The sequence below is a fragment of the Mesoplodon bidens genome (genome assembly GCF_964165515.1).
Source record: "Mesoplodon bidens genome assembly, chromosome: 17".
Taxonomy (NCBI): Eukaryota; Metazoa; Chordata; class Mammalia; order Artiodactyla; family Ziphiidae; genus Mesoplodon; species Mesoplodon bidens.
The window spans coordinates 994820-1018455 of record NC_138174.1 but is presented as its reverse complement, the minus strand read 5'-3'; positions in this window follow the sequence as shown (position 1 = coordinate 1018455).

The window sequence follows — 23636 nt, the reverse complement described above, 5'->3', positions numbered from 1 at the left end:
CCCTCGGCTTTCTGCTTCCTAAATTCCGATCCCTTCTCGTGCTGCTTCCCGGAGATTCGAGATCGGGCCAACCCTGTGGGGTGTGGATTTACTCACCTGCTCTTAAAGGGCAGCGTTATTTAAACGACGCACCAGAGGTTACTGGGAGGCCCTGAGAGGTTGCACAGCTGGTAAGCAGCAGAGCTGGAATTTGAACCCAGGTTAGGACGACCTTGAGCTAAGTTCTTTCCACGCTGCACACACCAAAAGCTAAACACATGGAAAATATACAGAGTAACAGAATTGGATTTTTAAAATACTAAGGTAAATCAGAACACTGTGCTGAGTCTACCAGGATTCAATTTATTAAGGGCAAATGTGAGTTCCTACACTTCGTTCATAAAAGCAGCTGCATAATTAGAGCACAGCACGGCCAAGAAAAACACACTTTTGGCTTGTTTTTAGTGAGCGCCACTGGAGCTCTGCCCGTGACTTTGGACTCAGTGCCTCGGCCCCTGCCCCAGCTTTATCACAGCATGTAGATTCCTGCCCTGCATTCCGGGTGCGGCCATGCTGGGTACCCAGCTCAAGCAGAACAGGTGTGTGTCCTGGGCAGTGACAAAAGGACTTGATCTTTCTGGAGGAATCTTGGGTGGCCTGCAGACAGTTAACCAGAGAAGAAAATTCACAAGAACAGGACACCCGAGCAGCTGTCCAGCAAGAGGACGGATTGGCACCAGAACCAACACAGGAGTCAGAGACCCATTTCCACTGCACTGAACAGCTAACTTCCTGGGGAAACAGCAGCCCAGGGGGCAGTCAAGAGCGCTGCAGCTGGGGCACACCTGGCCTGAAACCCACTACCCTGCAGATTCTGAGTGACGGCTGGAGTCCCTTTACCCATGAGAGGTGACGCCAACTTCATGTCCTGGAGGAGCGTCCAGGGTGGAGGAGAGGTGGGTTCGTGGGCCTTGCTCGGCACCAAGCCAGGCACAGAGCCAATGCCCAGGGCCAGACCGCCAGGTTGTTATTTCTCACCCTAGAGCTGCCCAGGAAGCGCTGGAGGACCCGCGTCTGCCTCTCAAAAGACTTCCAAGGTTGAGGCCCTACACTTCACCCAAGAACTAATTTAGGGGAATTCCCTTGCGGCGCAGTAGCTAAGACTCTGCGCTGCCAGTGCAGGGGGCCCAGGTTTGATCCCTGGTTGGGGAACTAGATCCCGCATGCACGCCGCAACTAAGGAGCCCACCTGCCACAACTAAGACCTGGCGCCGCCAAAATAAATAAATAAAATATATTTTTTTAAAAACAGCTAATTTAGGAAGATTGACACCCCTGAAAACACGACGTAAAATACCTTGTCTCACTAACAAGAACGTGCTGACTGAAGTTCTTGATTGCCAAATGGATTTTCGTCTCATCAATACTTTCGAATGGATTATTGATGAAACGCTGGTTTCAGTGAGAAGACAAGCACCCGGGCTTTCCCTGCGTTTCGTGTGGTGGCGTGATGTGACCGGGGGTGTCTGGACCCACGTGACCGCCTAGTTCTGCGAGTTCCCGTGTGTCATTGGGGGTGTTGATTCATCATTTTCCTGGTTTTCAGTATTTTGTGGTCATTTATGTAGATGGGGCCTAAGTGTTTGGTTTTTCTGCTTGGAAAGTTCATTGGTAGATGTAACTTTTTCTCAGCGTGACCCGGAGTCATCGGTGTTGACACAGGGGCATGAGCTGAATTTGCCTTTTGAAGTCCTGAGAGGTGACAGGAGGGGATGATGAGTCAGTGTTTAATAGAAGGAGGGCAGATGATGCTCTGAGGGGGCGGTTTTTCTTTAGTTTCACTGTTTTTAGCACCTTTTTTGAGCACCAGGAGTAAAATATGCAACTTGGAGCAGCTGCTTCAAAGGGACTGAGAGTCTTTGACTTTTTAATTTTGTAGTTTTTTAATAATCATGGACTCAACTCTGAAACTGCTGCTTATATGCCCTTCACAAACAACGAGCAGCTGTGAAAGCAGGTTCGTGTGTGACTCAACACACTTTCCTTGCTGGGATTCCTTGTCCTGAGGGATAAAATGTTCCCCGGAGAGAATGTCACTGACAGGGAATAGTCCAATGTCCTAAGAGGGCTAATTCTTTTTTTTTTTTTTTTTTTAATTAATTAATTAATTTTGCGGTACGCGTGTCTCTCACTGTTGTGGCCTCTCCCGTTGTGGAGCACAGCCTCCGGACGCGCAGGCTCAGCGGCCATGGCTCACGGGCCCAGCCGCTTCGCAGCATGTGGGATCTTCCCAGACCGGGGCACGAACCCGTATCCCCTGCATCGGCAGGCGGACTCTCAACCACTGCACCACCAGGGAAGCCCTCTTTTTTTTTTTTTAAGAGCAAAACAAAACATTACAAACTCATTACTATAAAGACAGCTGTGTCCAGCTTATTTAAAGATGACAAAAATGATGGCCCCATGAGGGGAAATAGCTCCATTTTGGGGGAAACCAGTGGCATCCCAGGAGTTCGGAATCTTTGAAATATTTTCCATTACTCCAAGTGATATTGAGTATATAAGGTTCCTTTTGGTGGCTTGTGCCTTTAATTAATGATTCATTTAGAAAAGGCAAAGAAAGGCCTGAAGAATGCTGTTTAGTGAGCTCCTATTTGGGGAATGCGTTGGATCTAAGGTGATCCGGATTAAAATCTGAATCAGATCAGAGTCTGGATGCCACCTCCTCCAGCGGTTCTTCCCTGAGTCCTCATGCCGCAGTCACCCAGCCCGGCCCGAGGACGCCACGGGCACCCACCCCTTCCATGCTCGGTTCCACTCCATCACCCGCCGGGGACTCGGCTCCTCGTCTGCACCCACCAGTCCTTGTCTGTCTTGTTCAGAATACTGAGTACTTAGCTAAGTACCTGTGTGTGGAGGGAATGGAAACATCTGTTGATAAATGAGTTTTTGAATGACATTCATAGAAATGAAATTGTCACCGGTCAGGAGGCGCCTGGATGCTTCCTAAGGTCACAGCACAGAAAACTTCTCCTGGGGCTGGGAGCTCCTGGAGGGGAACCTGGAGATGGAAATCATCATGGGCGAGAATCCAGGCAGATGAAGCTCCTGGTGGTGACATTTCCATTCTTTAAATCAGGCATTTCTGTCAAAGTGCCATTATGTTTAAAAGTAGGGGATTCAGGGCTTCCCTGGTGGCGCAGTGGTTGAGAGTCCGCCTGTCAATGCAGGGGACACGGGTTCGTGCCCTGGTCCAGGAGGATCCCACATGCTGTGGAGCGGCTGGGCCCGTGAGCCATGGCCGCTGAGCCTGTGCGTCCGGAGCCTGTGCTCCGCAACGGGAGAGGCCACAACAGTGAGAGGCCCGTGTACCGTAAAAAAAAATAAATAAATAAAATAAAATAGGGGATTCACACCAGCAGTAACTGGAGCACTCACCTCGGGCAGCAGCGACTCCCCCAGGGCTGCTCTTCCCACGCATTTGGAATAAGCCCACCAGTTACCAAATGGCCGAGAAATGCCATTTCAGGAAGACTGTGCGATAGGACCCAGAGGAGGGCTGGTGGTATGAGAAAAGGAGGCCCGGGGGCAGGAGGAGGGTGAGCGAGACCCGCGTGACTCTGGTGGAAGCTGTAAGGAACCCCAAGCGGGGAGCCTATGGGGCCCAAGGAGCCGCTTGAGAGACCAGACCTATCCTAGTGTCACGGACAGTGTAACGTGAGAACATCCCAGGGCTGGGCTGAAGGAGGCGAAAGCCCTTTTGCTTCAAATCCTGCTCAACCCCAGCTTACAGTTTGGCAGTGACTTTCCCACGCAGCCTCCTGGGAGCAGGCGGGGCTTAGGGGGTTCCCTGAGCTGAGGCTGGAGATGCTTTAGGCCCCAGGGCAGGTACCCAGGGCAGTGAGGCTTGGACCATGTCCAGGTGTTCTAGCCGGGCCCAACCAGGAACCAGGGGTCCCAAGCACGTGGGAGGCATGTGGGAGATGCCACCGCAGGTTTCCCGCCAGGGCACCCTCGCGTGTCACTCCACCAAGTCACTGCAGCAGCCTGGTTCAGAGGGAGAGCAAACGCATTCACGCCAGGCTCTCAGCAGTGCCTGAAATCCCCGGTTAGAGACGGAGACCCCTGCTGTCGCCCCCAGAATCACGAGCACCCTGGGAGGTTCTGCTGCCGGACCAGGGCCCCGTGTGTCTGCACACACTGCTGGGCTGCATTGACTGAAGCCAGCACCTCTCAGGTGAGGCCCTCGCCCTCCAAGAAAATGCTTTGCTTTGGGGCATTTTCAGCACTTCTTTTATGAAAAGGAGGTGATACTGGAGCTGCATTGCTTTCTTTCAAAAAAAAAAATTGTAAACTCATCTTGTTTTGCCTTGGGGTGAAATGAAGACTAGTAATTGGACCTTTTGTTCTTTTGTCTTGATTGTCCATTTTTGTAAGAAAGTGAAAACCAAGCAAAATACAAATGGCTGTAGAAAATGCTGCCTGATCCAGCCGTGTGTTTATAAGTAAACGCAGTGCTAGAAACGGGGGATCTGCAGGGACGCACACCACACCTGCTCCGCCACCACCCAGCTTCGGGTCCCCTCTGGCCACGTGTTACAGAGCCAGGAAGAGCGGGCTGGTAAAACCAGCTTTGCTGAGATTAACTTACGCACCAACAATTTAAAGTGTACAGTTCCATGGTTTGGAAAATACTGTATTACTAACTTCTAAAATTCTGGTGAATATATGTATATATAACATCAAATTTGCTATTGTAGCCATTTTTGGGTGTACGATTCAGTGAGTGGCATTAAATACATTCACAGTGTTCACAGCCAGCACCACTGTCTATTTCCAAGTCACTTTCATCACCCCAGACTCTACGACCATGAAAACACCGGCTCCCCTCCACCAGCCCCTGGCAGCCATGTTTTGCTTTCCGTCTCTGGATTTGCCTCTTCCAGTGTCCCTGTAGAAGTGGACTCATACAGGATTGTCTGCTTGTGGCTGGGTGGTCTCACTGGGCCTGTTTTCAAGCCTCGTCCCTCTGTAGGGTATATCTGCCCTTTACTCCATGCCGTGGCCCTTGTGTGCATGTGCCCCGTGGACCTGTCATCTGTAAATATTTGGGTTGTCGCCATCGCTTTTTATAGTGAAGGATGCTGCTGTGAATGTTTGTGTACAAGCATCGTTTGGGTTCCCGTTTTCCATTCTTGTAGGATATCCCTAGGCGTGGAGTTGCTGGATCACGTAGTAAGCTTGTTTAACTTTTTGAGGTACCACCAAGCAGTTTTCCACAGTGGCTGCACCATTTCACACCAGCCATGTACAAGGGTTCCGTTTTTTTCACATCCTCAAAAAAAAAAAAAAAGAAATTAGGGCTTCCCTGGTGGCGCAGTGGTTGAGAGTCCGCCTGCTGATGCAGGGGACGCAGGTTCATGTCCCGGTCTGGGAGAATCCCACATGCCGCGGAGTGGCTGGGCCTGTGAGCCATGGCCGCTGAGCCTGCGCGTCCGGAGTCTGTGCTCCGCAACGGGAGAGGCCACGACGGTGAGAGGCCCGCGTACCGCAAAAAAAAAAAAAAAAAAGAAATTATAACCATCCTAATGGGTGTGAGCTGGTATCACATTGTGGTTTTGATTTGCATTTCCCTAACGACCAGTGATGTTGAGCATCTTTTCATGTACTTATTTGCACTTGTATACCTTCTTTGGAGATACATCTGTTTGAGTTCTTTGCCCATTTTTTTTTTTTGCCATCTTTATTGGAGTATAATTGCTTTACAATGGTGTGTTGTTTTCTGCTGTATAACAAAGTGAATCAGCTATACATATACATACATCCCCATATCCCCTCCCTCTTGCGTCTCCCTCCCACCCTCCCTATCCCACCCCTCTAGGTGGACACAAGGCACCGAGCTGATCTCTTTGCCCATGTTTAAACTGGTTTTTCTTTTGTTGTTGAGTCATAGGACTTCTTTATATATTTTGTATATTAAGCCCTTACTAGCTATACGATTCCCATGTATTTCCTCCCATTCAGTAAGGTGTCTTTTCGCCTTTTGAGGTACCATCCTTGGATGCATTTGACTGCATCCTTTGATGTCCGTCAGTAGCTCAGTACATCCCTCCTCAGTACCGGCCATTGCAGAGTGACTATGAAAGGAAATACAGGATCACTGAGATTTGTCCGTCTCTGAACTGACTGATGAATTTCACAAGCTCCTCAATGAACAAGAGGTCTCGGAAGAACGGTTTGCACTTCTTATCAGTCTGACGTTACAATGGAAGGGCCTTTCGTGTGTCCCAGACCAACTGCTCAGGCTTCACTCCACTGGATTCCCAAGCTAGGCTTTGGGGGGTTCCGTGACAAAGAGAGAAAATTCTCGAGGTGTAAAATGATCATTGAAAAGAAGAAAGCGTTTTTTATTCTGTCTTTTTCTTGCACTGTTTTCTCCTGTTTTTGTACCTGGACTCTCCCACCTGCCTTTTTGGTGGTTTTTGTTTTCAGGTTTAACCCTCAACATTAAAACTAGTATTTTTCTTTTTCGCTTATTCTCTCTCACTCTCTTTTTTTCCTTCCCACTGGCGTTTCCACTAAAACTTATAAAGGTGATACTGCTTAAAAAGATATATTCCTAGTAGGAGAACTGAGAAGAGAAATCATTTTCAGATGACTTCTGACATTTGGTAACAAGAGGAGTTTGTAAACCACACACTGGATAAACTTCAGTAAACCTCCCTCAGATTGATAATATGGTAATAATGTGATGTATCCACTCCGTCGAATGACTTTCCTCTTATATCTGCAAATACATCTCAGGTATTTTCACATGGAGGAGACAAAGGCCCAAATCCTTGTGTTGTAACTGCAGAAGGTAAATCACTGGGGTAATTTCCTCACAGGGGTCAAATGGTCAACTGGCCCAGAGATAAACCTGGGACTGGAGACTGAGGACACCTGACCTATAATCATGCCCCACCCAGCTTATTACAGTAATTAGGCCACAGGTAGGCCTTCGGCAGATGAGAACAGAATCCTGTCTCAGCCAGCATCAAAACCGACTTCATCCCGAAGTCTGCAGCGGGGGGCGGGGTTGGGGAGGAGCTCCGGGAGGTACGAGGCTGGAGCTCTGACAGCGAGATGCTCTCGGCCCGGGAGCTGGTCCGCGGGCACCGCCCACCACCTGCCTTTCAGCTCCCCTCCTCCCCTCCTCCCGTCTAAGGGGCTTCATCACCCGCTCCTTCCTGACTTCTGGGGCAGATCTGGGCAGAGACCCTGAAAGACAAAAGCAGGGCGGGAAGGAAGATTCGACTTCATAAAACTGGCATCAGGACAAGAGGCAAACCCTGGCACTCTGAGGCTGGTTGTCTTCCCGTCGCCTCGTGTCGGCAGTAACTTCGGAAACTCCGCTGTTTCTCAACCTTTTTGACTACGACCCACAGTAAGAAATAGGTTTTATATTGTGACCCACCACACACACACACACACACAAGCACACACGCAAGCACGCACGCAAGTATCTAAAAGAAAATTTATACAAAGCAATACCTTGCAAAACGCCGTGCATTCTGATATTTTAACTCTTTTATTCTAATTATTTAGAAAATTCTGGGTGTGACCCATGAAACTGATTTCAAAGCCTGCCGCTGGGCTGCGGTGGTTTGGAAATCAGGAGGCTTCCCTCACCGGGGCAGTGACTACGAGAGACCCCTCCCCTCCCCGCCTCGCTCTTCAGTTTCCATGTGGGGCTTTCTTTGGAAACGTGTAACTCCTAGATTACTTCATCGTCTCTGATCGGCTGCGGATCTCAATGCAGCACCAGCTCACACACGTCCGAGGAACTTTCCCCAGAGCCTCTCTAGCTCAGGATACGAAGACGTCTCAGAGCCTGGGTGACCAACGGGGCAGGAGAGACGGACCCTCGAGACGGCAGCGCGGCACAGGGCGGGCCCTGCTGCGCCCGGAAGCTGGGCCTCTTATGCTGGGGCTACAAATGGGTGTAGGAGACAGTTAGGCAGAGGGTACATAGATTCCCCCCCACCAGACGGTATGTTCGTTACAACTGATGAACCTACAAGGACACGTCATCATCACCCAAGGTCCATCGTTGGTATCACAGTGCACTCTTGGTGGTGTACATTTTATGGGTTCAGACATGTGTCCATTTGCATAGTGTCATACAGAAAAGTCACAGCCTTACAAACCTCCTGTGCCCCACGTATTAATCCCTCCCTCCCGGCAAACTCCTGGCAACCACGGGTCTTTATACTGTTTCCATAGTTTTGCCTTTTCCTGAATGTCATATGATTGGGATTGTACAGTCCGTAGCCTTCTCAGATGGGCTTCTTCCACTTCATAATATGCATTTAAGCTTCCTCCATGGCTTTTCATGGCTTGATAACTCATTCCTTTTAGCACTGAATAATATTTCTTTGTGTGGATGCACCACAGTTTATTTATCCATTTACCTACTGAAGGACATCTGGGTTGCTTCCCAGTTTGGGCAGTTAGGAATGAAGCTGCTATGAACACCTGTGTACAGTTTTTCTGTGTAGACGTAAGTTTCAGCTCCTTTGGATAAATATCAATACCAAGAAGTGTGACTGCAGGATCTTATAAGTGTAGGTTTAGTTTATGAGAAACTGCCAAACCGTCGTCCAAAGGGGCTGCACCATCCTGCATTCCCACCAACAGTGATGAGAGTTCCTGTTGCTCCACATCCTCGCCAGCATTTGGTGTTGTCGGTGTTCCAGACTTTGGCCATTCTAATAGTAATAGTGGCATCTCGTTGATGTTTCAATTTGCATTTTCCTGATGACGTGTGATGTGGAGCATCTTTTCATATGCTTACTTGCTATCTTTTTTTTTTTTTTTTTTTTTTTCGGTACGTGGGCCTCTCACTGCTGTGGCCTCTCCCGTTGCGGAGCACAGGCTCCGGTCGCGCAGGCTCAGCGGCCATGGCTCACGGGCCCAGCCGCTCTGTGGCATGTGGGATCTTCCCGGACCGGGGCACGAACCCGCGTCCCCTGCATCGGCAGGCGGACTCTCAACCACTGCGCCACCAGGGAAGTCCCCTCCGACACTTCTGAAGGATAATTTCACGTGCACAGAATCCTAGGCTGGTGCTTTTTCTCTCGACCCTCTCCACATTTCCCTCTGTGCCCCTCCTGTTCACGTGGGTTCTGAGGAGACAGTGAACGTAATCTTACCTTTGCTCCTCTGTGGGTGAGTTGTTCCTCAGTTTGGGAGGTTTCTATTGCAATATCCTGAAACTCAGGTTCTTTCCTCAGTCATTTCCTTTCTACTCCATAAGCCCATCAAAGCATTCTTCATTTCCGTCGCAGTTTTTGATCTGTAGCATTTCTTTTGCTGCGTTCTTAGATTTCCATCTCTCTGCTTACACTGCCCACCTGCACCTGTTTGCTGCCTGTTGATCCACTGGAGCACTTCCTTAGCATGATTTCCGCACTTGTCTTAAATCCCCAGTCTGATAATTCCAACATCCCTGCCGCAGCCGAGTCTGGTTTCGATGATCGCTGTCTCTTCAGGCTGTGTGTTCTGCCTTTCGTATGGCTTGTGATTTTCTCCCAATAGCTGGGCACGATGTCCTGGGTAAGAGGACCTGCTGTCAAGGAGCCTTCAGTGATGTGGTGGTGAGTGGGGAGGGGTGCCCCCGCAGGCCCAGGGTGAGTCTGTGTCTCTGGGGAGCCCGAGCCTCTGCATCGCCACCTACACATGTGCGTCAGGTCCCCGCCCCCTCAGCTGGGACAGGAGGGCTGGAGCTCCCTCCCCCCAGGTCAGTGAGGCTCTGGTTACATAGTTTCCCCTGAGATCAGGCCTTGTTAAGGGGAACCAAACGCTCCGGCTTATTTCACAGTGGTTCCAGAGCACGAGGGGAGTTTTCACCGTGAGGACCTGGCAGGGTTCCTGGTGGCAAAGCTCACGAAAGCCCGGTGATTCCTGCTCTGAGTGGCTCCCCTGGAGTTTGATGCATCCACCGCAGCTCGGGTGCGCTTACCTCTGCGTGAGTTCCCACCACACTCCCCTTGGTGGGTGAGCTGCAGTTCTCTGATTGGTCTCTCCCATTTGGGGACAGCGGTTTCCCCTCTGACCTCACTTTGCTCGCGGATCTAAGAAGAGTTGTTGAGTTTTCCATTTTCTCAGCTTTTTACCTGTGGCTGAGTGTGTAGCAGCGGCTTCAAAGCTTCTTACCTGCAGAAGCAGGACCCAGAAGGGGCCTTATTGACTTTTTAGGAAGAATTTATCTGAACTGTTTTGGTGTTTAATGCTCCCAGCTAAGAACTGTCTCCCAGCCCCGGGCATTTCAGGCTCCGGGCCGGCTCGGCGTAGATGTCTCCCACTCGTGGGGCTCATCTGGGGGAGTGGAGCCCAGGTCCCCAAGGTTTCTTGTCTACGAAGCACCCTTAACTAGGAAATATGGCTGCAGAGGTAGGGAGTTGGGTTAAAAACTTAGATATAGGGCTTCCCTGGTGGCACAGTGCTTAAGAGTCTGCCTGCTGGTGCAGGGGACACGGGTTCGAGCCCTGGTCCGGGAAGATCCCACATGCCGCGGAGCAACTAGGCCCGTGAGCCACAACTACTGAGCCTGCGCGTATGGAGCCTGTGCTCCGCAACAAGAGAGGCCGCGATAGTGAGAGGCCCGTGCACCGCGATGAAGAGTGACTCCTGCTCGCCGCAACTAGAGAAAGCCCTCGCACAGAAACGAAGACCCAACACAGCCAAAAATAAATTAATTAATTAATAAACTCCTACCCCCAACATCTAAAAAAAAAACAAAAAAAACTTAGATATAAATATGCCCCTGTGTGTATGCAATGGGGTACCACTTTCTAAATGATAAGCATGAAAGTGCTCTGGGATGTGCATGGTGCCATCGAGAGGGACGCGTGTGTGATGGTTGCCCAGGCCCCACACGGGAGCAAGTCTCCCCGTGCACAGGTCGCAAGTCCCAGCCCCGACACTACGGATGGGTCACCCCCGAGCTCCACTGCACAGGTCTGCACCTCCACAGTCATCGTGACCACAGACCACCAGCTTCATTTTTCTAGTGCAGGAAAACAGTTTGGCTTTTGATATTTGGGGATTAAAGGAAATGGGTGTGTATGTGATTCTATAGTTAATTGTGGCTGCAGACAGGTGGTGGGCTTGTTTGCTACGAGGGGCCCACCTGGCTGCACCTCATCCTCTACCTTTGGGATTCTTTGGATTCTGTGAAGTTGGGGGTCCTCTGGGGTGCCGGTCAGAGGACACACTGGTTCAACTTATTCTTCTGTAAACTGGGCCCGGGTGTTAGGAGGTGGGTTGGTCTCTGTCCCAGCATCAAACAGAGGTCGAGCTGTGTTTGCTCCCAAGCTGAGTGCAGATAGCTTTTTGCATTTTATCGTGTAATGGCCCCAGTCTTGTTTTAACATTACAGAACTAAACCACTTCCTCATAATATTGTACACACACACACACACACACACACACAATCGGGTACATCTGAAGCATTTGAGAATCTAGAACTAAATAAGAATAATTTAAATGCAATGAGGTAGCAATCTCCAGGTGAGAGTTTAGGAGAATGTATTAGTCAGGGTTCTCCTGTGAAACAGAACGGATATGATGTGTACATAGAGAAAGAGATTTATTCTAAGGAACTGATTCATGTAATTAGGGAGGCTGCTGAGTCCCAAATCTTCAGGGCGGACCGGCAGCTGGAGACTCTGAGAAGAGCCAGTGTTGCCATTCCAGTCTGGAGGCGTCTGCTACAGAATTCCCTCTGACTCAGAGAAGATCAGACTTTCTGTTCTCTTCAGGCCTTCAACTGATTGGATGAGGCCCACCCACATTACGGAAAGCAACCTGCTTTACTCAAAGTCCATCAATTTAAATGTTAATCTCATCCAAAAACGTCCTCCCAGAAACATCCAGAGTGTTTGACCCAATATCTGGCACCACGGCCCAGACAAGTTGACACATGCACTTAACCGTCACCAGTACACCCGTTGTCCACTGGACACCTACACACATCCCCTTGGAGCACACTTAATCTCCGAATAAAGATAACTACAAGGCCGTGCCGCCACGTCACATGGTACAGCTATCCTTTGTACACCACAAACACTAAGTCTTTTCCAGAAAAGGATAAAGCGTCCTTGCATGATGTTCACTCTTCTCCTTGATATCATAACTTATATACTAGGATGTAAAGTCAACACATCTTGTGTTACGTGATAAGGGAATAGGGGAGAGAAGAAAACAAAGATATGTGCTTAATATTTACACACAAATATATTCATAACAAAACAGGAAAGATATACTGAAGACAATCACAGTCCTCAGTTCTGTGACCGGTCACGTGGCCATAGCTGGTACTTAGAGGTACCCCCTTTGCCCACCCATTCCGTAGTCCCTTGGCCTTCAGCAAGCACCTCAGCTGGTCGTGGGTCTTCACCTGGCGGGTAACGCAAACCTTCGCTCCTGAAGGGTCTGGGCCATCAGTAGTCCTGCCTCGTTGGGGTGTTGTAGTTTTCCGCTGACCTTAAGCCCAGGGCCTGGTGGTGCTGAGATGCCCTAGGGATCTCCGGAGCTGCAGAATCCTCATCCTCAGCTCCAGTGTGGAGCAATCACCCAATTTCCCCTTGGCAGTAGGATCAGCCACCCCAGCCAGCAAGGAGCCCCCTTCTCTGAGGGTTGATTCCAAGGAGCCCAAGGTGGCCAGGTGGCCGCCTCCCAGTTCAGTGCAACCGCTTTTGTGTCCCCTGGTGGAAGACTTTCTCCCTGTGGAACGAGGACCCATGGGCCGAGAGAGCGTTAGGTTGTGGGGGTAGGGAGAAAAAATTCTGCTAGTGGGGCACCAGGGTGCTAGTGAGTGGTGCCACCCCCATTTCCACCCCTGACCCCTGGACTCACCAGTCCCAGCTCTGGGAGTCCCAGCACCGTACACCTGATGCTCGTTCAGAGCCTCCTGGAGACCCTTGGCCCAGCCCTGCAAGCTATTGCCTCCTGGCTGGCACTGGCACTGTCTTCCAAAGGCCGTCCTGTCATTCTAGCAAGCCAGCTGCTTCAGGAAGGTGGGAGCATGGTAGGCCCAGTGGATTCCATGAGCATGGGCCACTGCTGCATTTCATTTGCTGTGAAGTGATTTCCCTGATCCAAAGCAATGCTGCCTGGAGCACCGTGACGGTGGATAAGGCTTTCTGGAAGTCTATGGACCGTAGTTTGGGCAGAAGTATTGCATGAAGTGAGGACAAATCCGTATCCAGAGTAAGTGTCTATTCCAGTAAGAACAAAACATTGCCCCTTGCATGATGGAAGTGGCCAATGTAGTCAACCTGCCACCAGGAGGCTGGTTGGTCACCCTGAGGAGTCAGTGGTGCCATATCGGGGGCAGGTTGGCCTCTCGGCGGTGGCCACAACCAGGCCAGCCCTGGTGAGTGGGAGTCCATGTTGCTGAGCTCACACGTGACCTCCAACTCGGTCACTGCAGCCACCTTGTTCACGAGCCCCGGGGCGGCTGAGGAGAGAGGCCGACTGGTGTCCTCAGATCAGATCAGCCCACCACTTGGTTACTGATCTCCTCTCCGGAGATCATCACCCTCTGGTGAGCACCCGCACGGGACACACGTACCTCCATGTTTCTGCCCTGCAGACAGGTCTACACACATACTTCTTCCCCAGACTTCCTTGTCGCCAGTTTTCCAATCGTGTTCCTTAGGAGCCCCTGACCGTCCAGCCAAACCATTTAGCACAGTATATAATCACACGTCTGGCCGTTTCTCCTTCCAGGCAGAATGACCAGCCAGTGCTCTGCTCAGCGCTACCTTCACAGGTAACCGAATACACTGGAGCGTCTACCACAGGGCCGGGCTCTGCACCAGAGCATCTCATCACACTTGGCTAGGTTGGGGTCTTTGGCATTTTAACAATTCAGTAAGGAATTATCAAGGCCTCTTCCATTGTGGACCCAGAACACTGAATACCTCCTCCAGAAGAAATAGAATTCCTGATGCATAGAGTGGCCAGATTGCAGATCAACAGCAGAGTCATCAGCCTGATCTAAAACTGCAAATAAAGAAAAGCGAGAAAACTCTAAAATCATGGAACTACAGGGGGCGAGTGCTTTTGTTGGCTAAACAGACATTATGATCGTGGTAGTCACCCTGGGATGAAAAATACACATAGAGAAGAAGTTTTACCGAATCCTGTGATTTGAAAAGCTCTAGAATGGAATATGAGAAGAGTGGAAAACAAAGGCCGTCATTATGTAATGTTGCTTGCATTTGCTTTTTAAAGAAGTAATGTTTGTCTGATAACCTATTACACATAAACTAAATGAAGGGAGTTTAAACTTTTACAAATGAAAAAGCAGCATAACCAGAAGTCCACACAAGGCCCTTCTAGTCATAATATTTAGGAACGAAGGCCTAAGATCCACCTGAAGCAAGAAGGTGATCTGTTTACTTATAATTTATACTTCACCTATTTGCAGAAAGCATTTGGTGTAGCTTAACATTAAACAGCGTAAGGAGGGGCTTCCCTGGTGGCGCAGTGGTTAAGAACCCGCCTGCCGATGCAGGGGACACTGGTTTGAGCCCTGGTCCGGGAAGATCCCACATGCCGCAGAGCAACTAAACCCGTGTGCCACAACTACTGAGCCTGCGCTCGAGAGCCCGCGAGCCACAACTACTGAGTCCGTGTGCCACAACTACTGAGCCCGCACGCCTAGAGCCCGTGCTCTGCAACAAGAGAAGCCACCGCAATGAGAAGCCTGCGCACCGCAACAGAGAGTAGCCTCTGCTCGCCGCAACTAGAGAAAGCCCGTGGGCAGCAACAAAGACCCAACACAGCCAAAAATAAATAAATTTTAAAAATAAAAAATAAAAGCATAAGGAAAGGTAGGTAACACTTAAATGTGAGGTTATCGGTTACGAGGGAAGAGATGATTGCTCCAGGGACCTCAGGCCCGTAGGGAGTTTTACTCCTGTTTCTAAGCGAGGACGAGGCTCTTTGATCCCTTCCCACCTTCCTTCACAAGCTCCTCCCCTTTCCCCTCACCCCGCTTCCTCTCCCACTCGCTCTGCCTTGAAACTTCCAGTCCACGCCCAGGAAGCCACCCACCAGCTGCATAGTCACCTCCCAAACCTGTGCCCGTCCAGGCCGACATGTCGGTGCACAGACTCAGCACCGCCAAGACCAGCCCCATCGTCTCCCTCTCCACCCACAGGCTTGTCCAGGCACCTGGACCACACGGCCATGATCCCCCATCTAATGAGTCACCAGGGTTTGTTCCAGCAGCACCCACACGAGCGGGCATCCTCCTCCGCATTCGCACTCCGCCCCAGCTCCAGAGCTCGTTCGCTCTCCTGGGACCTCACAGCAGCCTCCTCGTGGCCTCGCCTCCCGCCCTCCGCCCTCTGCCCCCTGCACAGTCCCATGGAGGCTTCCTGGAAACTCAGGTCTGGGCATCTCAGTCCCAGCCCGGGATCTCCCCCAGCCCCGCACGGTGAGCAGAGGATGCTGTACCCACCCCGAAGTGGCCTGTCTCGGTGAGCAGCTGCTCCGCCCAAGCGCATTTTGGAGAGAATTCTGGTTTGTCTCTAAGAATAACTAAAGTAATTACATTCATATTGTTAAAAATATTTGTCACATATTGTGTGAATCAGGTCTTCCCAACAGAGCAGCCGACATAGTTCACCTGCGATGGCCCGGGGCCACCACTGTGGGTCCCCACGACGAGCTGTGTTGTAACAGAGTGGGGTCCGCGGGGCTCCTCAGGCCCCCCGGCTGTTCACCTCTCCACCAAGCCCCAGTCCCATCAGAGCTGCTGCTCCCCCGTCCTCTGTTGTCACCGTCGGCCCTTTTAAACCCAACGCCATCTCCCACATTTCTGACCTTCCGACCTTTGTGTCTGTGGATATGAACACGGCTGTGAGACCGATGACCCTCTTTTTGCAGGTAACTCTACATCGGTGGGCTCCAGTCGGAGGACGTCTCCTCTGAATCAACGTGCGAGCGCTCCCTAACAGCCGTGTTGCTGTCCGATTACTCTTCCTCTCGTGCGGTGAATGTGATGGTGTTCTCGGGGCAGCACGATGGCTTACGAGCTTGGATGATGTGGTCTGCTCGAGGTTTGGTGAACTGACTTAGGCATTCAGCCGTGTGTCCATCAGACAACGAGAAATAAATGCAGAAACCCCAATCCGTGGCCTTGTTGTTTCCCTCTTAACCCGTGTACTCTCTCTGGAAGTTCTCCTCAAATGAATCCGCAGGCCAGTCCTCTGGGGATGCAGGGGTCCCAACCCAGGCTCGGCGGTCCCCATGCCCACCAGCACCGACAAAGTGTGCTGATCCCAATTCCTTGAGGGGTTGCCCCAATCGCGAAGCATACAGAATGGGTCAGACGTTAGGGACCGCGTAAAGAAATCAAACACCTCTCAGAGAGCCTGGGTGACGATGGAGAAAACCAGCCCAGGGCTGGCAGAAATTCCTGAGAACATGGCACTCAGCACTGAGGCCACCAGGCTCGTCACTATGGACCTTGATTGTTTTTCAAGGAGAATCTGAGGAAGGAGGAGGATCTTTCCGACATTGTAATGACTGTAGAAAGAAGCCAAAGAACCACCGTGATTGAGAGCATTTTGTCTCGAAGCCCACGTGCTCTGATGCGTGTGTGTCTGTATATCTGTATCTTCCGTCTCCTAACGTAAGCCCTTTAAAGGTTTGTATCATCTTATAGCTCCTAACATTGTGTTCTGAATCTAAGACACTAACTAGATTTTTATTAACTGTTTCCCAGAGTATCCAAGTGACTTAAGTTCTATCTGATCAAAGGAACCATTTGATAAGAAACATCCTCTCGATGGTGTTATGTATATTTGGAAGCATGTGGTATTTGCCCAGGAAACAAAGTGCACATCTAAGGTGCTGGGGAAGGGCTGGGTCCCCTAGTGAGCCCTGCAGTTTTGCATGGCCGGTGAAATCTGGGTTCAGCCGGGACTTAGGAGGCATCACAGCACTTACTGAGTCACACACACACCCTTCTTGAGATTCCCGTGTTTTCTCAATCACCATCTTCCCAAACCAGATCCTGTGAGTACTAACAGCTGAAACTCACACAGCAATGTTTTCTGCCGTAAAGCCCATCAATGGGGCTAGAAAATGACTTAATGTCAGAAGTCCCATTGTAGGGCGGACCCTGGCAGGATCTCCCGGGCTGCCCTCAGCACTAAAACAACATGAAGCCCCTCCTCCAAAAGTCCCTCCTCCAAAAGCAGCTGGGGTCGACGCTGTCATACAGCCGTCCGTGTCTCTTAATTTTCTTCTCACCAGCCTCCAGTCCACCCGGATAATGGCAGGATGCTTCTTGAAGGGACATTTCCGTTTGATGGATCAAATATAAAGAGAATATAAATAAGAAAATGTGGGTAAGAACACAAAGGAGCACCCGGACCCGACGAGCAGGAGACATTCACGTTCTGTCTTTGAAACCCTACAGCCTGGCAAAGGCCTTGGGAGAGTCTGTCTCCGAACCACACCCCCCTCTTTTGTGTTTCTTGAGCATTGATAGCGCAGGAGAAGGGCCCTCGCACGGAACCTGGGACGTGCTGTGAGGGGACAGCCCGGGGCAGCAGAGCAAACGTGGGCTTCGGCGCAGGACGGATCTGTTCCAACACTGGCCTCAGCGAGCCCTGGGGACTGACGCAGGTAACGTGACCCCTCTGAGCCTCGGTCTCCCTGTCCATACAATGGGAATCCACCACCTAACCCTGCACGGTTAGTTTGAGGACTTGAAGGAAGGCATGGGAAGCCCCTAGAACAGCCTCTGGTACAGGCTTGGCACCCAACAAGCGACCCTCTGTGATTTCACCCTGTCTCTGGGACTGCGGCCCTTTTAGTGTATTTTGATCTTGCCGCGTTGGATTAGCCCGAGGGGTGAACCAAGGGAGAGGGTGACCCCTCCCAGCGCCTTTGATCTGCTCCGAGGTGGGCAGCCCACAACAGTGTCCAGCGGCACAGGCCAGGGCTGGCTCCTCTGGGGTCCAGAAAGCGCGCTGGGGGCTCTGTGTTCCCGCCGCTTCTGTGCCTGTGGAGGCATCCTTTAGCCGCTCTGAGCCTCGTTTCTCTCTTCCGTAAAGAAGGCGTGACCTGTGCACAGAGACCCCCGAGGCCCGACGGGGAGACCGTGCAGAGGACGCGCTCCGTGCCCGCAGGCCACACACGCAGACCAGCAAGGGTCAGCCTCAGTCGGTCACTGTCCCCTCCTGGCGGCCCGTGCTTCCGCCTGCTGCCGGCCAGTCCCTGACAGAGCATTAGCTGGTCATGACCGTGTCAGTGGACGTGGCCTGGCTCGGCCCACCCTGGGTGTGCGTGTGAGCCACACGCGGGCGGAGGCGGCCCTGCCCCACCCGCTCCAGCGGGGCTGCGTCCTGGGGGCCACGGCAGAGCAGCTGCAGAGCTCGGTTCGCGTCCCCCGTGAGCCTGGGACATCGGGGTGACCTCTAGCCTGCCCCACCTCTCCCCCTGGCCAGCTGCCAGGGATGCTGCAGCAAACAAGTCCCTGCCCTTATGCGTTCCCGTCCCGCGCGGGGGCGTCAGAGGACCAGCAGGTGCCAGAACCACGCCGAGCACACGGGGCCGGGCTGTGCGGACCCTGCAGGGCAGGGTGGGCGAGCGGCCGGGCCACCCGGGGCTTGTGAGCGCCTTGTAAACACAGCGACCGGGGAGGCCCCCGTGTGGGGTGTCTGAGCGGAGATCCGACAGAGGTGAGGGCTGTCTGGGGAGCCGTTTCCGCAGGGGCCGAGGCCCTGGGGCGGGAGGCATCTGGCGTCGTGGAGGGTCAGCAGCGGAGCAGGTGGGCTGGGCCTCTGGGGGGGGCGAGGAGGCCACCTGTGGCGATGCGGGCGTCTTCCCCCAGCGAGGTGGCAGCCCGCCCCCCCAAATGAGGATTCTGAGCAGGTAAGTGACGTGATCTGGCTGCACACAGGACCCTCTGGCTGCTGCGTGGAGAAGAGTCTCTAAGGGCCGAGCAGGGAGGCGTCTGGAGGCCCCGCAGGCGGACACACGGGCGGTGAGATCGCGGTGCCTGGACCACGTGGAGGCCGCGAGCACAGGCTGCTTCTCCGTGTCTCCTGAAGGCTGAGCTGATAGGATTTGCTGACGGGTCGGTTCGGTGTGAAAGAGAAAGAACCGGTGCAGACGGGCCGGGAAAATCGGGCCCTGGCCCTCACCCACTCCTCCTCTCCCGCCTGGGACAGCGGCCGGCCCCTCCCCGAGACAAGCCACGGGGGCGCGGGGCTGAGAAGGACACGAGTCCGGGGGAGAAGCAGTCTCAGGTGGAGAGACTTCCAAGGCAGCAGGGCGAACCGGCGTTCACGTTCTGGAAAATGTCCGACAGCCGGCTCTCTGCGCGGAGAGCCCTGATTTGCAGCATTTGCTTATTTCTGACCACAGGTGAAGCCAAACCAGCAACAATACTGAACGTGGCGCTGGGGACAGATGTGCAGGACTGGCCCCGGCGAGCACCACGGCGGACGTGTGTGCCCGTGTGCTGCCACCAGGGAGCATGTCACCCACGCGGTCGTCACGTCTCCACCTGCCCCGTTGGCCCCAAGGGCTTGAGGGACCAATTTGTTCATCATCGTTTCATCAGTGCAAACACAGAACCTGCAAGAGTTCAATCAGCCTTCCTCGAACAGAACCGAGCTTCGTTTTAATGCCGTATTCAACCACGTGAAGAGTAACGCTCATCTCGCCATCACACTGAACACTCAGGGCAGGCTCATTCTTTCTATAGTTGACGTGTGATAGGCGCTGAAACAACAGTTATTTATTTCTATAACACTTAGTGAAATACATCCTCCTGAGGCTGCGTATATAAGATCCCTTTTTATAAGTAGTCAAAATTGACCTTAAACTGAGCTGAGCGTCATAGGATTTTAGTTCTCATATCCTAATTATTTAGTCATTAATAACTTTTATGTTAATCAGAAGAAGAGTATGGAAAATAAACTATTAAATAATAATAAAAAGGAAGAGAGACTCTTCCCACTTTCCTTTTCTTTTCTTGCTTTTCTTTTCTTTTTTTTTTTTGTAAGTAGTGACTTTCCATCAAGACAAGGAATGAATTACAATCAAGGTCATTTCCCATCTAGCGGGTCCTTGTTGACTAATTTCAGGTAGCGCCTCTGTAAAATTTGTTCTGTCTCAATGCTTCATACTCTGTTTTCTTTTTCTTTTTCTTTCTTTTTGCCGCATCACACATCTTGCGGGGTCTTAGTTCCCCAACTGGGGAGCGAACCCGTGCCCCCTGCAGTAGAAGCGCGGACTCCCAACCGCTGGACCGCCAGGGAAGTCCCCATACTCTGTTTTCCAAACAAAAAATCAATAACCTCTAACAAGGAAGAGCTAACCAACCACTCCGTGCCCCAAGGCTCTGTTGCCATGTTACTGGGCCTTTCCTAATTTGTCTCACTTACTATTCAGTGTCATCAGCTTTCCTTCATCCTAATGATATCAAAGAAATAGTGGAAAGATGGCAGGTCGAATGCATGTTTTATCTGTTCTCTTCCCCAAGCCCCATTCAAATGACCACAAAATTATATTTTTAAATGTCTAACTCCCCAAGGATAAAATCAGAGGAAAGACGGTAGCAGATGAGACCGAATCAACAAAATGTGGGAACGGAAAGTGGATGAGGGAGTGGCCAGCGCCGTCTCAGCAGCAGGGGAACAGCTGTGACCTCACTGCTGCAAGGGGGTTTGCAGTCACTTGCAAGTTCATGTCCTTGGGCCTCCAGCAGGCTCATGCTCAGAAGACAAGGGACAAGGCCGAAGAGCAGAAGGGCCCTCGCTGACAGCGCAGGAGGACAGGAGGACAGGCAGCTGCTGGCACCCCGTCCCCCGGCCTCAGATCCCTCCCTGCTGAGAACTGAGAGCTGCTGGGGGAGGGGCAGGAGTCCCTCTTGCCCGCTGCTTCGGGGGCAGGAGTAAGAGAGAGACCCATCTGCTTCAAGGAGCGACACAGAAGAGCCTCTCCCAGGACACGGGGGGAGGTGGAAGCAAAAATCCTGGACCACCACGGGAAGGGGAGGAAAATGTTTGGGGTCCAGGATCCTACGTGTCTGCCAAGGAGTGGTCTGCAACTGATGAGGGAGGTGCAGGAAAAGCCTATTCAGGTTGGATACAGGCAGTTTGGTTACCAAGGGGACAGGGGTGGGCGTGGGAGTGGGGATCCATCCCTGAGGCCAAGGTGCACAGGGCCTGCCCAAGACTAAGACTGAAACAGGAGAGCAGAAACCCCCCTACCCCCGCCCCAAGCCACACACTGAGTAACAGTGGACGGCGGTCTACTGCGAGGGTCGGGGGGTGCGCCTTGGAGAGAGGCCCCTCCTCTATGGTGCAGTAACGCAGGGACAGCTAAAGCTGGAAACTGGCGGCAGGGAAACTGAGAAAACCCTCTGGCTGCTGGGTCCCCTCTCTGAGCTCCGGCACAACAGTGTCCTGTTGCCAGAGGCATTGGAGGCCAGAGGTCCGCTGACGGTAATGACGGTGACGACGACACCCAGACCCTGCTCAGCTACTTGAGATCTGCTAAGCCCTCCACACCAGGTCCTGACAGCAGACACACGCCCATCTCCGCGTATAAATTCTGTTTACCTAGGTCTCTGCTATTCTTCTGCCTGCAATGTCTTACATTCAATCAAAAATTACAAGACATGTGAGAGCAAGAAAAAAACACCCATTGTTAAGGGATAAAGAGTCAACAGAATGAGACTCAGAGGCGGCCCAGATGTTGTAACTACTTCTTTAAAATAGTGATTAATCTGTTAAAAGATCTACTAGACAAGGTGGACAATGTGCATGACGACTTTCAGCAGAGACATGGGAACTGTAACAAAGAATCAAGTGGAAGAACTGGAAGTGAACAAACATGACATCAAATTGAAGAATTTCTTTAATGGATGAATCAGCAGACTGAACACAGGCCAAGGAAAGACTCAGTGAACTTGCTGGGAAGCAAACAGGACAACCTTTGACTTCTCAGCAGCCACCTTAGAATCCGGAAGACGTCGGTTACTACCTTCAACCACCAATGGAGAGTGAGGTTAGAGACAGTTATACGTGAAGGGTCTCAGAAAATCTGCTTTCCGTGCACCTTTTCTCAGGAACTTCCTCAAATGTGTTCTCCACCAAAACGAGGGACTCAACAAAGAGAAAGGAGGAAGACGTGGGTTCTTTAGTCGGCCCAACAGACGTAAGAGGCAAAGCGAGTCTCCAGGACGACGGTGCAGGGAAGGTGGCTGAGCATCAAGCCTGGAGGTCAGAGGAGGACGGAGCCTCCAGCAAGACGATCAGCTGGTGGATGCGATTACAAGTGCCGAGCTTTCACCCGCGGGGGAGAAGGCTCACCGGCCGGAGCAGCCCCATCGGCCATCCATCCGACCAGCTGCCTGACAAGCTGACCTTCTCCTCGTTACGTCACCTCCCCCCAGCAGGGCCACCTCTTGGATCTTGTCATCGCTCAGACCTGCTCCACCTCCAGAGACTTCCTGCTGGAGCTGCCTCTCCTGACACCTCCACACCTTCATACCCACGGAACCTGCTCTTCCTCCCGGTCAGGAGTTCCGCTCCTGAGCCCGCCCTGTCCTCCTGTCCCCGTCACCCTCATTTGAAGGCAATCACCTGCCGCCCCTCCCGCTCAGCATGGGAACTCCTTTACCTATGGTTAAAGACACGATGAGTTCGTCATGATTGCGCATAGTATTAAATTAGAATACTATTTCTAAACTTGACTTTGGGATTCAGGTGGTATTATTTCTGCTATTTACAAGTCTCATAATTCTGTGCAATGTAATGAGCACTATAAAATAAGTAAAAATGACCAGTCTCAGCGAAAGGATTATTGATTACTAACACAATTATCCGCTGAGGATTTTCGCTGCAAGGGGCTCTGAAGGGAGGAGATGAAGTGCCTGCTGCCCAGTGAAGGAGGTTCAGGACTTGGCTGAAGACCACATTCCCAGGACAGACCTCCAGAGAAGCATGCAAATGAATGGCAGTTTCTAGAACATGGCAGAAATTCAAGAAAGCAGGACGAGAGTGGATTCTAACTGCTAATAGGATCAAATGCCAAAGAAAATGGTCTAAGTAAAGAACACCCCAGCGGAAATGCGTCTTGGGGGAGTTGGCACATCAAGCGTGGACATGGGCTGCATTGCTATTTGGTCTAAGGCCGTGGTGCTCCAACTTTTTATTTTTTAAGCAGTCGAACTCTTTCTTCAAATTGAAACAAAAGCAGAGCTCTGATTAAAACTGAGGTCAGGGCTTCCCTGGTGGCGCAGTGGTTGGGAGTCTGCCTGCTAATGCAGGGGACATGGGTTCGAGCCCTGGTCTGGGAGGATACCACATGCCGCGGAGCAACTGGGCCCGTGAGCCACAGCTACTGAGCCTGCGCGTCTGGAGCCTGTGCTCCGCAACAAGAGAGGCCATGACAGTGAGAGGCCCGCGTACCGCAAAAAAAAAAAAAGCAATTGGGACTTCCCTGCGTTCAATCCCTGGTCAGGGAACTAAGATCCCACATGACACGGGGCAACTAAGCCCCCGTGCCACAACTACTGGGCTCACATTCCTCAAGGAGAGAGCCCATGTGCCGCAAACTACAGAGCCCAC